This window comes from Teleopsis dalmanni, chromosome 1, assembly GCF_002237135.1.
Source record: "Teleopsis dalmanni isolate 2A chromosome 1, ASM223713v2, whole genome shotgun sequence".
Classification (NCBI taxonomy): Eukaryota; Metazoa; Arthropoda; class Insecta; order Diptera; family Diopsidae; genus Teleopsis; species Teleopsis dalmanni.
Window position 1 is genome coordinate 18240192 of NC_051846.1, and position 12348 is coordinate 18252539.

General features: G+C 28.6%; 1 protein-coding gene across 1 annotated transcript in view; it reads right to left on the reverse strand.

Moving 5' to 3' along the window:
* LOC119670655 (zinc finger E-box-binding homeobox 1) overlaps positions 1-12348 on the reverse strand; it is an 88073-nt gene that overhangs the window by 23452 nt on the left and 52273 nt on the right. Inside the window, exon 2 of the mRNA XM_038081007.1 lies at positions 7111-7169. The gene's annotated coding sequence lies outside the window, so the exon portion shown is untranslated. The remainder of the gene's footprint in view (positions 1-7110; positions 7170-12348) is intronic.

Genomic DNA, 12348 nt, shown 5'->3' on the forward strand with positions numbered 1-12348 from the left:
AAAAATATTGAAAAAATTGTGAATAAAGTGAATAGATTGAAGTTGGCAAATCTTTCGAGTGGTAAAAACATAACTCAAACGCCAAATGCAGTTAAATAAAAATAATAAAAAAAAAAAAAACATTCATTTTAAATGCAAATTCTCATGCACATTTGAGGCTCAACGGATTTCACATCGAAAATCTGCACTTGCAGTTCGCCAAGCAACGTCAACCAACAACAACAACAACAACAACAACAACAGACCAAATGGTGAAATGTTGCTGCCACAAAACGAAAACGGCTTAAAACCGTAAAAAAAATATTGAATCTTAACAAAAATTTATAGTAGAAGAGGGAGGAGAAGAAGTAGAAAAGAATATTAACAATTTATTATTGAAGGAAAATGTAAAACGCATTTATTGAATTTTTGTGGTTTTTAACGATTTGTTTGATTAGATTTTTTCTCTGTTTTTAATTTTTCATACTTATTTTTTATTTTTTATTTATTTTTAATTTTGGTTTTTAGTTTTCGGATTTGGGATTTGAGATTTCTGTGGTCATTGTGTGGCGCAATTGCCTTTGAGAGTTAAACGACTCAACTTAATGTTGCGTTAATGTTGCGCTGCACACGTTATGTGGCCACAATGTTTGCGGTGCACCCATTTGCAAATGTCTCCCTAATATTTTCGCAACCAAACCGCATACAGACTCAACGACATCAACACACACGCACATACGCACACATAAACGTTCGCAAATGCAACACTGCAAAATGCAGCACGAAATCAGGGTTGGCATCTGTGATGATCTATGATGTGTCGGTGCACTTCGCCTATTTGATATTTTTGGATTTTCTTTGTTTATTATTATTTCTATTATTTCTATTCTTTTTAATTAAGACTTTTGTTCATTATTTAATTCTATATATTTAACATAAATGATTTAATTTTCCATTTACTGCTGTGTTATTCGTAGGCTTCAGAAATGTGTAGAAAATTTATTACAGTGCTGTACATAAATCAAACAATTATTAGCCTTAAAATATGTTTTTCAAATATAAATGAAAATTTTTATAAAATAAAATTAATATTTATTTCAACAATCTACACAAAACCACTTCCTACATCACCTCCTCACCTCTACTCTACCCGCCAAACCGCGGCTCAGCAAGCAGCAACATTTTGTGTAGTTGGTAGCAATTTCTGCTGGCAACAAATTAATTTCAACTTCAACTGTCCATGCTAATTTCATTGTTGCTTATTTGAGTAATGTTGCGACTGCCGTTCGTAATGTAATGTTGCTTTAGCTAATCCTCGACTACTCTGGCACATTGGCTGTGGCTACCCTTACTTTTGTTCGCATTGCATCTCAGCCGCTTCGATATGGTTGGCTTTTATAGAGGCTAAGGAAGCTTACACCAGAGAATAGCTGCATTCTGCTATGATTTGAAGCTCAGGGCGATTTTTTGATTTTTAGATGATCATTTTTAGTGCTTTTTGTACTGAAGCTAAAGTTGCTCGCACATTGCCAGTCAATTTATTGTTGCTATTGCAGCTACAACGATTGCGTGGAGGTTGCGTTGCAGTTCATTTGGAAAGTTTATGATTTTACAGAAGCGCTAAAAACTTAATTTTCATATAAATTGAATTTATAAAGACATAAATAAATAAGGAAATGTAAGCGGATTGGTTACTGAAGTAACCAAAGGAACTGCGTTTATGGCAGAGCAGCTTACCAAACAAATGTTGAAACTTATAGTGATCTGATCTTAAAGAGATCGAGAGGGAGAGAGTTATTAAAGTGCATTTTCTTTTTTGCGATAATTTAAATGACACACCATTGAAGAATAGATAAATACTAAATAATATGTAATAATTAAGTCAAAAATTAATTAACATAATGGTTGATATAATATGTACCCACAGTATTTTAGTATATTTTTCAACATTTTTGAACGTTTGTTTTGACCATTATTATTCAAGACCACCTGTAATTTTGCGAGTGAATTTATAATTCCTTCGAACTTCTTCGACTTAATGACGAAGAACTGGGTCAAATTTCAGCAGCTGTTCAGCTGTCCAATTAAAAGAGTTTTGCCGACTATAGTCAATTGGGGCAAGATTCGAGCTATACGATGAATGCATTAAGACATCCCAACAAATATAATGTTTAACACGAGTGACACATTACACAAATGTCTTTATAAAAAGACTGTGGCCTGAAATGTCACCTTCCAAACATTACATCGTCTGATGTAAATAGATTATTGTTGCCAGATATATAACCATCAGCACTATCTAATAACAAAATCGGCATAATACTTTTTATATTATCTAATAAAATATCTAATAAATTTTATATGGATCCATATTATATGCATAATATGGATCGAAAACCTGGCTAGCTAACTCCGAAGCCGAAAGAAGACGCAATCATTTATCAATCGATGCTTGCGCAACATATTAGGCATATGGTGGCCTAGAACGATTTCAAATGAAGAGTTATGGAGAATCACGGACTAAACAAACGTAAACGACGAGATAAAAAGAGAGAAATATGGTTGGATTGGTCACCCACTGCGTAAACCTTATGGAGATATCGCGCATGCTGCACTTACTTAGAGCGCTCAGGGGAGTAGGCGCAGAGGCAGACCAGCAATGACCTGTAGAAGGGCAGTTCAGCAGGAGCCAAGCAAATCGTTTGACGAGTTGAGAGCAAGAGCACAAAATACAAACTTGTGGAAAACTTTTAAATACTCCTTAAACTCCTAACGAAGTATGAAAATAAAAATAAATAAAATGGAATTCTACAATATTGATATTTCTATACTTCAATAAAAGACGACTTGAAAAATAATATCTATCTGAAGTACAACTCTAAATTTTTAAAGGAAATTTCTTTTCAATAAAAATATATATTCTGGATTTATTTTAAAAGAACCCAATAAACATCTACTACTCTCAATCTACTATTGAACCAAACTACTCCATTTTATACAGACTGTATATTACCTTTGTGCATATAATAATAAATGTTTTATAATATTGTATAATATCCATTTTACACTCTTACACTACTAATTGAACGGTATAGTCTGCTTGAAATATTACTGCCCTACCGAGCTATAATTACATTTAAGCGAAGGCGTGCTTAACATGTTGCTGTTAGTTTCTTCTATTTAACAGTAACGAAACTCATTAGCGCTGCTAATTACTCTGTTGTGCTCTGTTGTGCTTCTGCTGTTAATTGTTGAGGCACAAACATTTTCTATATTTCCTATGCAAGATCGATCATATGGAGTTGATTTTTATCTTACTTTCGCATTTAAGACTAATTTTTTGGTAATAATAAATTTTATGGCATTTTCAGTTTTGACTTGAGCTCATTTCAACTTAATTGGTTAAATATTAAATCAAAAGATTTATCAGATTTTAATAACTCGAACCGTTAATAATTTTTAATGTTTGTGGCTATTATGGTTGTTATTGTTGTTGTTGTTGTTGTATTTTTATTTTCATTTTTCACAATAAATAATATCAACTAAGGATTATGCAAATGAGGCTATTTTTATTTTATGTGCCTTTTTATTAATTTTATGGGAAAAATGTTCGCTTTATTAAAATATTTCTTAATGAATTGCGTATTAAACAAAAACAAAAACAAAAAAAAAACAATTTTAATTAAGCAAAACACGTAGAAAACAAAAAACAACATAAACTTTTATGAATAAAACATTTTGGTTTGGCATAAACAAAAATTATAAATTTGTCAAAAAAAAAAAATAAATAAATAATAATAAACATGTATATACATAAAAATTTACTAAAATTACTTAACAAAAAAAATTAAAAAAATGTTTTATTTATTAAATAAGAAAAAAAATCTTAACAAACAAAATTAAGACAAAATAAAGATAAGAAAAAACGCGACGACCAGCGAACAAAATTCTGTAGTTCCAATTAACAAAATTGCAGTTAATAATTATAATAAAAATTAAGGAATAAATATTAAAAAATGTATATATAAAAGTTATAAACAAAAGCCGTATGAGGCGGGAATAAAATTATTAGCAGCAAGTTTTTCCTTTGACCACTTAAGTACTGACAACTTCGCTTGGCTGGCATTTTTATTTCATTTTTAATTTTTAATTTTTATTTTTTTATTTTTATTTTTTAATTTTTATTATATTTTGACTCATTTTTATGTTTTAATAATTTTTTATGTTTTGCGCTAATTAAAATTTGTGTTGTAGTACGAGAATTCGTTACTTGACCACATTTTCCGCTGACCCAACGTAGTTGGTGTGACCTTTTTAGCGTGGATTTCATTATTTCTTTCCTTATAATTTGACACTCTAGGAAAGTTTTTTAATATTTCTCATAATCAGAATACTAGCAACAAATGTGCTTCATTTAGAATTTAATTGTCAGTAGAAAATTTTAGAATTTCAACAACTTTACGATTGAACGTTTTTTCCGTCCCAGTTCTTGTGCAATAAAAATGCTGCATGCGATTTTGGCTCAAATTTGCAGCAAATCAACTTCAAAGCTATTTTTCATATAACAAAAAAATCTATCATTATAATTGATTGCAATTTCATTTGAATATATGTATTTAATATTTTTTTAATGAGTAACAAAAACAAATTGTTGTATAAGTAAGTTAAATTACACATTTGCACAAAAACTCACATCAATAAGTTTCAACATGTAACTATTTTATAGCATGCTATAAAAAATATTTAGTGCTATGCATTTTTAATTTTATATGATAATTTTGCTGCAGTTATTTATCAATCACCATCATAAAAAAAATATATTATAAATTATCAAGTAAAATTACATGCCACGGAGAAGCAATCAATCTTTTTACTTGTACGTTAGTCAACAAAATAAATTTGTTCAATTTAATAAATTTTACAAACTTTAATACCAAATTGGTCGATCGCACTAACGTTAGTTAATAAATAAAACAAAAGCTTTAAAATCGAGAAAAAAAATATAATTGTTAAATAGCAACAGCGACAAAATAGGCAAAAACGTCTAGAACGTTAAACAATTTCAATGGCAGCAGTTGCAGTTGCTGTTGCTGTTGCTGTTGCCTTAACTCTTTAACGGCTCTGGAAGGTCACAGAGCCACAAATGACTTCCAACTCCTCCGCCTCCCATGCAAGTTACGCACGAAAACAACACAAAAACAGCAAAAGTTACAACTGACAATGCAACTCAAAATAGCAATTCAATGTTGAAAAGTTAGGAGTTATAAGGCATTTCCAATCCAAAAAACTGTGACAGGCAATTCGCTTTACAAGCAAACAGATAGACGCGGACAGCCGCAGACAGACAGTTGGACAGACGGACGACTAACTTACACATGCGTGCGACTATTTATGCGCATAAATTTATCTATGCGAAACATTAAGAAAGACGACACTTTAATGCGCAACTGGACAGGCTGGTATATGTGATCGATCTTGCCGATCTTACCGAACTTACCGCTTGCAATGATCTTAGCAACCGCATCGATTGCAGTGGCGATTTTGACGCGTGAGCACCGCTCGAGCACATGCAACACATGTGTGTTGCATTGCGTATGGCCAGTGTAGCTCATATAAGTCCATTTGAAGGCGGACTGGTGTCAGAGTTTCGGTCGATCCACCACCTCAAAAGGCAATGTGGAGTAGTCGCTTGTATGCGTGCCTATATGTGTAAATATCCATTTTTATTGTTTTATTAATTTGTACATATTTTAAAATTTTTTATTTAATTTTATTTCATTTTTTTAATATTTTTTATATATTTACTTTTTAAACAGACATTTTAGGCACAAGATCGATCGAGAGCACCTGTGCATTGCTTAAATAAATGTATGTATCGGGTGTATACATATATTAAGACATACATCATAAGAAATTAGTGCTTACTTTTTTGTGATTTATGTATATATATGCTTATACTATTTATTTACTATTATTAATTAAAACCTGTGAAAAAAACTGTGTAAAAATGTCATTATAAAAATTCCCAACTATTAATTATACATGCTTAATATTATTATAATTATTTAGTTTAATTAAATTTATATAAAAAAATAATTATGCATAATTTTAATCAGTAAAAATAATAAAATAAAATTATTAAAAAAAAATGAAGAAAACAAACTCTTAGCTAATCCTAGCCACAGCATGGTCCACTGTTCAGAGCCGCAATTTCCTGCAATTAATTCGCATGCAACTTTTTTGTTGCCAGGTTTTTTTCAGCGAAGTTAATTCATTATATGTAACTTTATTTTTTGTTTATATTTTTTTATGTATTTAATTAGTAATTAATACCACTACAATTGCTATAAAGTCCACTATTAATATGAAATCTACTTTTGTAATTTAATCAAACTGCGTAACAACATATAAACGATAAATAATTTTGCTTATAAAAATAATGAAGACAATCACTCTTCATCAAAATGATAAATTACCCGGAATGTTTCCCTTATCGTAAGCTAATAATAAAAAATATTTGAAATAAAAAAATGTTTAGCATAAAAATAAAAATAAATATAACCATAGTATATATTTTATTTTTTTTAACATTCGTTTGTAATGTTTTTGTTTTTTTTTCTAAAAACAATAAATTTGCATGTAATCTGGATGCAAGCGAAAATGTTGTTAAACTTTGGCTGGCAACAATGTTTAGATGCAGAATGCAAAGCAAAAATGCTTTGCATTTTCGATTGATGACTTCCTTGCTCCTTTTCAAAGATTACGACAGTTTAATATATAAATAATATATTTTCACGATTAGAATTTTCTTAATTTATACGAATTCACTATATATAAAATAAAATTTAAAATATATGTATATAAATTTTAGTTTAAATAAGAGATGATGTTTTGACTTCTTTTAGGAAACCAACATCTTTTATTTTATTAAGAAAAAAAGAGACCACCTTGAATTATTATTGTTATTAAAGAAAATAAAGGTTGGCATGAATACACCGAATATTTTATTGCTCAGAATAGAAACCTTAGAAAACTACACAGAGTTTAATTTGCGAACGTGAATAATATATTAAAGTCACAAAAGTCACATTCCATAATATGTAAATAAAATAAATTAAATTAGAAACTTACCACAAAAAGTTTAAACAGTTCATTTAAATTGAGTTTGTGATTTGATGTTCGATTTAAGTCTGAAAATATAAAAAAAATAAATAAATTAGTTTCGAAAATATTTTACATATTTAATATATAAAATGTGTTATATAGTTTCTTAGTTAAAAATACAAAAATTAAAAAAGAAAATTTATATAAAAGCAATCATCGATGATGTGAGATGCATAATTAAGCTCACATTTTTTACAGAAGTTGTAAAGAATTTCTGTAAGCGACATTAAACTGTAATGAATTAACAGTAAAGGCAGGGTGGGCAAAAGCTGTTAAGATTTTTATATCACCCAATAAAATTTTATTGATATGTTAAACAAAAATTTTTAAAGAAATATTCAGTAAAATCATAATCGAACTGTAGCCAACACATCAAGAACAATAAAAAAAAATTTATTTAAAAAAAATGTGACTTCTAAAACCAATCGTAAAGGCATCCTGCCGTGCATAAAAACATAAACATAAAATTTTAATATTGCATCACTTTGACTATGACAGTTGGCGGTTTATTGTTACAGAAATCTATTTAAATGCCTCAGAGCAATGAAATATTCCAAAATTATTGCATTATTAACAGGTAATCACAGATGCATTTTCAAAGCTCGGAATGAAAGCGGCTTTTTAGTAAAATAGTTCACACAACATAAAAACACAAAGCGAAGTACTTCCACTTCTTTAAAGAACATTATTAAGAGAACTATGTGAGCACGGAACATACCTCCAGATACGATTAAATACGATCCGTACATGAATATAAAATTTATATGATGCATCATTCTATATGGACGAGATTCGTCAGGTTTCTTGATTAAGACATTATTTCATTTCAATAAATTGAAGTTAAGAAGCTTTAACTTAATTATTGCCGAAGAAAATTGCCAGCTGACATGTATTAGAAGTAAATGCACCAAATTGCGTGATAAAAAATTAAAGTCTATAATTTACAAGTTTTATTATTTTGTAAATACTTTACGACTTTTTCAGTTTAATATTTTGTATTTAATGTATTTCTTTAATGATAACAATAGCTTAAATGAATTTATTTTGTGTGGCTAAACTAAACAATTTCGTTTTGACAAATTAGGTGAGGTCGCAAAAGTCACCTCACATGCGTTAAAGTCACCTATTAAACATTTTAAAATGCAATTAAAATTCTTCAAGTCATTCAAGTCGACTTTAAAAAAATATTGCTAAAAAATAGTTATTAAATTATAAATAATTTACGATCCCATTAATGAATATAAAAATCAAACAGAAATATTATTGCCAAAGCACACCAAAGTGCAATGCAAATGTATGCTATTTTGCAGCACTTTTTTTATTGCTTGACTTGTTGAACACACAAATACTTATATAATGTCTCACAGTTAAAAATGTTTAATTTAATATTAAATTAGTTCATTTAATATTGAAATAATAAGTTCTTCCTAAATTGAATTTTCTTCATTTAGGAAGTTCTAATAAAAGATTGAATAAGACTTAAAAAGTATATAAATTGTTGCTTCATATTGTAAGAATCTTAAATTATTATAATCAAATTATATCAATTTGTTTAGTTGAGATTTATAAGATTGTTCTTCTATTTTTTCACTTGTTCAGTGTAAAGAAAGTAATAGGTTTTTGACAACATGATCATCATTATTACTTAAAGCTACGATACGATGTGGCTGCATTTTGGCTTCTTTTAAGTTTTCTGCCATTTCTGATTAACTTCCTTTAAATTTCTTTTACCAAGAGTTCTCATACCTTTGACGATACACTTAATAACACGTGTTTTTCTTTACTCTAAAGCATATCAGAGTTCTGTTCTTACAACTTTTACTATCCTTCTCAATCTCTGTGATTTTACCAACATATATTTTTTAATGCTTAATACCTATATAAATATTAAATTATTTAGACAGCATTAAACTGTCAACTGCCAAATCTATTATACAAACTCTAATTTTCTTATAATTTCGAATCTATTATATTTCTTTTTCAGCCTCGAATTCTATTTACAATAATTATGACTTAAAATTCTCTCAGGCACTCTTCGTATCGAATTAGTGGATTGATCTCAGTTCTTTTTCGAAAATCGAATTTAATGACTTAAAGTAACTAAAAATATTCAAATGAAATAAAGTTGCCGCAAATCCTTAAGGCGAAATACAATCATCAGGAAAACGCTTATATAACTTTGCCGCCAAAAACAAAGAAAATAATTAACAATAATGTAAAATGAAATATTAAAAAAACACAAAAATAAATGTTTTAAGGGTAATTTAATGTATTTAATATAATTCAAACAATATATTGAAAAATATTATAAAATAGAATAGATATGAAAAGTATAAAAGTAGTAATAGAAAATAAAAATCATATAACAAAATATGTAAATAAAAAATGATAATAAAATAAAACAAAAACGCTAAACATTTTATAGAAATTAAAACTTAAAAAAAATTAGTAATTGTAATTATAATTGTAATTGTAAATAATTGTAAAATAATTGAATAATTTTTTAAGTGTATAATAAATGCATTACGCACAAAAGTAATAATAAAAGATCAAATAAAAGCACCGTTTTAAACAAGAAGAAGAAGAAGAAGAAGAAGAAGAAGAAGAAGAGAGACAAATATAAACAATAACAAAAATGCAAATTCAGGTGCAAACTTCATTAATCAAAATTTAATTTATTATTTATGTAGATTGAGAATATGAATAATAATAATGATCATAATGTCAAATAATGTAATTGGCCGTTATCATTATGACTTGTGTAAGTCATAAAATTTTATAAGCACTACCACAACGACAATTGCTAAAGCTCGTTTTGATCATTTAATAAAATAATATAGTGGAACAACAACAACAAATCTTCGTGAGCACAAATCAATACGAGTAACATATTTGTTGCTGTTGTTGTTGTTGTTGATGTTGTTGTTGCGATCGATGCTGTTCGTAAATTAACAAGGTTTTTAACTTCGTTTCGTTTCAAATCATTAAACACTGCGAAAGCTTCTTAATATGTATTTTGCATTGACGTGCTTAGCTGTTATTTTGTATGCGTGTGCTTGCTACTGTTAGGGGGGAAATGTGTGCAGAGGGAATGAATGCACTAACGACTGACTAACTAACAGCTTTGTATGCAGTTAAACAGGTAGCCTGCCTGGGCATAAGTTAATAAATTTCAACTTTTAACAACAATTAAATTGTACTTAGTCCCTGTCCGTAGTAGTAGTTGTTGTTGTTGTTACTGATAATACCACTTTAATGTTGTTGTTGTTGTTGGTGTTGCTGTTGTACGTACGCTGATTGTCTGCCATTGAGTATTTTGTAGTTGAACGTGTTTTTTTTTCATTAACTATGCCAGGCTAGCGTCGAGACAGCGTGTCTTTCAGCGAATTAGCCATTATGTGGTGGGGGCTTATAAAATTAAACATTTTTATTTTCAAATTAATAATAATAATAATACAATATAATAACAAATGCATATATAAAAAATATATTTAAATGAATTAATAGATGCACATCAGTTATAAATGTTGTTGTTGTTGACTATTCGAACTAACCAAACTGCCACATGCAACTTATGAGCTATGACTACTACTTGAGGCCATGTTAAACCTATGAAAAATCTTACAAACAGATATAAAAAAAAAATAATTTCATATATCATACTAAATAAAAAAATAAATATGAAATACTAAAATTTTAAAATACTTAGAAAATAAAATAAAAATAAAATTAAAAACAATAACAATAATAGAAAAAAATCTATGAAAGTTGCTGCTTGTTAGTTGATTTGATGTGGTTAACGAGTAACGAGTAAAGATTACAGACCAACAACCAACAACCAAAGACCAAAGACTAAATGCGCAATCCGATTTGTTGGAGGACGTTGATTGATTAAGTGTTAGCGACGTTTTAAATTGTGCTTGAAGACATTACAAAAAATCCGTTGCAACAACAATAATAACAACAATAACAACAGCGAGTAAAATAACAAAAGTACTTAAGCAAATGACTAACCACATTCGTATTCATATTCATGCTACCAAAGCGAAATTGTTGAGAAATGCAGGTACACATGCCGCCGCCGTAGCGGAGAGGGAGTGAAATGAACTTTTTTACCATAATTTTTGAGTTATGAATTTAAGTTATGTTAGTGTTGCCACCCTCAGCGCAAAAAAAAAATAAAAACAAAATTAGTTAGAAAAAGTAGCGAGAAAAACAAAATAGAGAAAAGAAAAGATACGAGCATTTGTGTTAAAAATAAATTAAGTGGGCGTGTCATTATGTGTGGTGGCGGCAAAGTTATAAGCAAAATTATGTGGCAAACAAAAGCCTTGGAAGGTTTCTGAAATTACTTTTTTTTGTTTTCAGATTTCTTAGACTTTTTTTTTTTTGTTAATTAATTTGAAGAGTTCGTAAGTTAAATAATTAAGAAAATTAAATCGTTTAATCCAGATGATTGATGATATAAAACAGTAAATACTAAAACTATTATGCATAATATGCACAATACTATATATAAGAAGTAGTATACTTATCTATACACATATATACTCTATTTCAAAAATTCGTGGAAATTTGTTTTCATTAATGGAATCCACGTAGTATGTTCAGTGCAATTCAAACTTTACTGATAAAACTTGTATACGTAAAAAATACATAAATCACATTTTTCTTGTATAATATATTTATGTTTATTATAATATATTTAATATAAAATTTATGACGAACTTATAAATGAAACAAAATGAGAGGAGGCTTATATCTGCTCGTTTGTCTTGGGCATTTGTGTTTTGTACTCGTATTAACAGAGTTATGCGATTTTTGATTGGTAAATCTAGGGTAACTTCTTCAATCGAGATCCACTTTTAGTGCAATTTTCCTTTTTCGATTGATGAATCTCGAGTGAAATATAAAATACTCGAGATTAATTTATTTAATTTAATTAATTTATATATTTTGCCAGAGTACCGAAATTACTCTAAAATCAACAGCTGTTTTATTTGACTTGATAGACAAAGTATGATTTGATTCGATATACATATGTATTTATGAAAAATGTAAATGTCTACTAATATTACTACAAAAATATTGGATTATTCTAAAAATGTTAAATTGAGCTGCAACATTTGACACAGCGAGAGTAAATCTAGGGGTTAATGTAGAGTAAGTCGAAGCATTCCAATTGAAGTGTTCAGGCTTTCCGCC